The sequence below is a fragment of the Schistocerca cancellata genome, chromosome 2 (assembly GCF_023864275.1).
Source record: "Schistocerca cancellata isolate TAMUIC-IGC-003103 chromosome 2, iqSchCanc2.1, whole genome shotgun sequence".
NCBI classification, from domain to species: Eukaryota; Metazoa; Arthropoda; class Insecta; order Orthoptera; family Acrididae; genus Schistocerca; species Schistocerca cancellata.
The window spans coordinates 674,867,369-674,872,610 of record NC_064627.1 but is presented as its reverse complement, the minus strand read 5'-3'; positions in this window follow the sequence as shown (position 1 = coordinate 674,872,610).

Here is a 5,242-nt window from a genome sequence, read left to right as displayed (position 1 = left end):
ATAAAAGATTGCCTATGTCAAATTAATTTAAATAATGAAGTAATTAAAATTAGCATGAAAATTTATAAAGGCGATTGGCAATTGCTACATTTGTTTAATTGTTGCTAGGAGGAGAAAGTAAGATGTTTCTCTCGACAACAGTCAGTCAGATTGAGCAGAATATTCTGTAGCTCTCATGGACGACGTGATATAGTGTTCGTATCGTTATTAACAACTGAATGTTCTTACCCACAAACCAGCGTTTCATCTTATGCTACGTGACTGAGTAAGAGTTGCTTTGTTTATTCATTTATGCACATCTTGGTTTTCTCAACTGCTATACCAAGGAATATTGAGTTTATTAAAAGATAGATGCACAAACGTTTTTCATACCTTACGATATATCAGTAACACAACATCATTATTCAGTAAAATTATTTTATTATTACACGAACAGAAAATAGTGAATTCGGCAACGTAGCAATAAAAGTAGACAAGTTAGCGGAAAGTAAATTTACTGGAAATATCACGGAATACTTAATTCATCTCTCCTGCAATAATCAAAATCATTCAGAATTACATGAATATCTGTAAAACTTGCCCAGTTCCAGTTAAAGGCGTTACTATGCAATAATCAGCAGTTTGGAAACAGAAATTAACGCACAACTATTATTATTGCGTTTCTTTATTCGCTAGCCACTTTTCAAAGATACGGTTTATTTGATGATAATATGGGAGTGTGGGGGTTAAAAATAAAATTATCGTGATAAGTTTTCTAGGTACACAGCTGGATACTGTATTTCGTAGTGTCCTCTCCCTCCCCCCCTCCCCCCCCCCCCCTCTCTCTCTCTCTCTCTCTCTCTCTCTCTCTCTCTCTCTCTCTCCCTCTCTCTCCCTCTCTCTCTCTCTCTCCCTCACACAACAATATCAGGTTGCCATATTTATGACGAAACTGCATCGAACTTCACTGAAAGGTACAGCGAATGCTGGAGAAATGCGGACACGAAACTTTTTCAGTTTGATGTCTTCCGAACTTTGTTTTCCACGAATTCAAATCACAATTTTTTTTGTGTATGCGTTCACGGCTGGTGTGAATTACTTAAAATAAGTCATTTTCCTGAGTAGACTGTACTTTCATTTCAAGTAAACATTTTATTTCACTCTTAACTTATCAAAATTCGCCCACTTGGATATTGTCAAGAAAAATTGTTATTGCAGTTGTTATTCATAACTCTGTGTAAGTTGTGCATTTTCGATAGAATTTTAAATAATAGTTTTAATAAAAGTAAGCTGCTGAACCAGTTTCCTGCATCATTTTGGAGTTTCATAAACTGTGTTATGCTTACTTCATCTTATGATCCACACAGCAGTATGTGATGGTGTCCCTAATAAAAGTTTCGCATAACCATAGAATGTGTAGGCACACTTATCACAGATCTGAAGTCCATATGTAAAATGAAAAAAAAGTGCCAACACGTATGCAGATTTTGTCACTAAGTTTGTTTGATGACATGCATGAAAATGATTTCTTTAATCAAATCACAGTATTTCTTTCGCAGTACACGGCTCCCGCGCGGTACAAAAGTAAACCGTACTAAAATAACAGATTACTTTTTAGGTATCAGCTAAACAACTTATTACGCAGAGATCGTTTTACAAATGTGGTAAATAATGAATAAACTTCAGATCCGCCGGCCGGAGTGCCCTTGCAGTTCTAGGCGCTACTGTCTGGAACCGCGAGACCGCTACGGTCGCAGGTTCGAATCCTGCCTCGGGCATGGATGTGTGTCCTTAGGTTAGTTAGGTTTAAGTAGTTCTAAGTTCTAGCGGACTGATGACCTCAGATGTTAAGTCCCATAGTGCTCAGAGCCATTTGAACCAAACTTCAGCTCCGTGAGATTGAAATATGTGACAAACTTATTGGAAGCGAACTAGCGGAGTTTGGATGCAGCTACTAGGTGTTTCCACGAAACTTATGTGAACAAAGGAGATGACTGATACTATGATTTCAGTACACAGTATGGGGCATTGACGTTAAAAGATACATGCAATTAAAAGTAATTATTATCACTCACTGCGGTGTTCTGAAATTATTTTCCATGAAGGTGAGTTTACCGGAAGAATTATTTCGTAGCACGTTTGTGAACGGAAAAATGCGGAATAAATTATTTTCGTAATTTTTATATCGACTATGCAGCCTAACTAAGCTATTAATTGTGTCTAGGAGGTGAGTTCCACAATTGATCCTCTGATCTTTTACTGTCACAAACACTGAATGATACCTAAGTCTCGGGTTTCGTTCTCAAAATAGGTTATAAGTGTTTGTGTAGAAATCGCAGTAATCTATGGTATACTGACGCTTTTGAACGCTTTAAGATATTCGTCCGCTTTACTACTAACTGTTGATGTATTCCAACATTTCATGAGATGCACTTTGAGTTAAAAAGATAGTTTAATTTTTTATATTTTTGTCATTTGTGAAAAGGACAAATTTTACTTCTTGTGGCCTTTGTAAACTAATTATTGTTAGTGTGTTTTGGAGACAACAAGAGACTAGTAGAATCTTATAGAACACTGTGCCTGAGTTGTTCACAACTTTGTACATCCAACGTGCCGTGGCGGTTGTTCTTTCGCATGCGAATACTTGGGGCGCCTCACATCTCCAGAGACTGTCTAAATCCACTGATTTGAGATCTACAAATAATATGTGGGATTACTTCTGTAACAAATTAGAGAGAAACGTTGTACGACGGGACAATTGAATCGTGCGAGTGATGTGACCGCACTGAACAACTAAGATCAGGGTTTAACCGTCCGTCGATGGCGTAATCATTAGTGCCCAAGACGGAGGCGGAGACGGGGCTGAAGACGCTGATGAGCTAGCGGCGGGAGTGAAAGGCGGAGCTGGATGACGCCAAGTCGCCGCCGCCAGTTTGGTTTGTGATTGTGAGTGCAGATTTCTTTTCTGATACATAATTGCATACCGCATCTACATATAGGTAATTACTCAGCAAGCCTCAGTACAATGCATATCAGAGGGTTTATCGTACAAATATTATCTTTTTTTTTGTCGTATCCTATTTGTGAACTGAGCGAGGAAAAATGACAATTTAGATGCCAATGTACGTGCCTTATTCTCTCATATTCTGTTATCTTGGTCGTTATGCGAGATATACGATGGTGATAGGATAAGTGTCTCATAGTCTTCTTCCAATACAAGTTCTCTAAATTTAACTTCCAGCGCTTTGCGTAGTCTTTCTTCCAAGAATTTCTATTAAGTTAATATATAAGAAACTATCAGCCTCGATTGCGGTAATGAAACCAACCTTTACCTAGGTTTTAGCCCAAATAATTGAGCCTTCTTCAGAAAATATACCTGAATCCATAATTTGTCTAAGAGGGCATGGTCTATAAATAAAACTAAAACAGCCAGAATAGGCGTAGTCACGTTTTAAAAATGCGGTACTAAAGTACTAAGTCAACACCAAGACTTAAGTTCCCTAAGTTTCTGTAACACTTTCGTACCGGTTATACTTATCTTTTAAAATCCTAGCAGCGTTACTCTGAATTCGTTCGACATATTTTGTCATATCTAATGAAAAGGATTGAAACCTCTGAGACAGTACGCTAGAATTGGTCGTGATAGCGTCTCGTATGAGATTTTCTGTAGAGATGCATCGTATTTTCCTCGGAACCTTTCCAACAATTTTAAGTCATCCATTCACTTTCCGAGATAATGGTTTTACGAGATAGTCCCATTTTACATCCCTTCTTAGCATTGCCCTAAGTACTTACACGGTGTGAAGTACTCAAGATGTGTACCACTAATTTTATCAGGTGGTATGGGGTTCTCTCGTTATTATAAGCTTTAGCTTATAGGGGGCAGTCAATTGAAAATGAATCGGAAGGAAAAAAGAAGTAATTGAACTGTTGTTATTTCAAGAGTAATCGTCATAGCGGTTAACATATTTATCACAGTGGGAGACAAGACAGTCAGTACTTTCGTGGATAATATCTGTGACTGCCTATGGAGTCATGTCCGCAGCTCGTGGTCGTGCGGTAGCGTTCTCGCTTCCCACGCCCGGGTTTCCGGGTTCGATTCCCGGCGGGGTCAGGGATTTTCTCTGCCTCGTGATGACTCGGTGTTGTGTGCTGTCCTTGGGTTAGTTAGGTTTAAGTAGTTCTAAGTTCTAGGGGACTGATGACCGTAGATGTTAAGTCCCATAGTGCTCTGAGCCATTTGAACCATTTTTTATGGAGTCATGATAGTACGCAGGAGTGCACATCTTCGTTCGAAGCAGTTCGATGGCCACGAATGTCTTTCTTCAGGGCTCCAAAAATATGCAAATCGTGTGGGGAGAGATGGGAACTTTACGGAGGATGCATAAGGGCTTCCCAGTGAAACTTGTGCAGCGTAGTCGAAGCAATAGGCACGCCAGCTCGGGAAAAGCCATGATGACGATTTTCTTCGACTGCAAGGGCTCGCTGGCGTTCTGGAACATGGCACCACAATTAATGCACAGCGGTACGTGGACACTATGTAAAACTTGAAGCGCGCCATTAATGTCCAAGCGCCCTGGAATTTTGACGGACGGCATTATTCTGTTGCAGGATAATGCCCGCCCACAAGTTGGAAGTTTGTTACGACCACGTTGAAGAAGTTCGCTCCAAAGCTCCATCCAGTCCCGAACTCCCCACATGCTATTTTCATGTCTCTTGAAGAAAGGCGTTCGTGCCCGTCGAATTGCTTCGAACGAACAGGTGCACTCCTGAGTGCAGTAATGGTTCCATAAGCAACCTGAAACATTTTTTCCACGGAGACATTTACCACCTTGTCTCACAGTGGGATAAGCATTAACAAGTATGGCTATTACTTTCGAAATAATAAACAGTTTTTCCTTTTTTTCACGTCTCCTTTACATTTGACTGCCCCTTGTTCATGCTTCCGCCATTTATTCTCAAATTTACCCTGCAATTCCTTACGATCGTCTAATGAGGATACTTTCTGTACAAAACTATAATCAGTGATCAATTTCGTAACGCTGCACATCCTTTCTGATAAATTGTTTACGTGTATTGAAAACATTAGAGGTGCTGTCGCAAAAAACATCCGGATTTGCCACCGCATAACATTGTGATAGTTAGACAATAAGAGAAATGAGAACATCGGATTTGTGACGCTACGTAGTGAACTGTTGAGAGTTAATTCTGATTTTAACCAGAGGAGCGTCCAAGAGAAGTCAGCGCTTTCTACAGGGCGCAG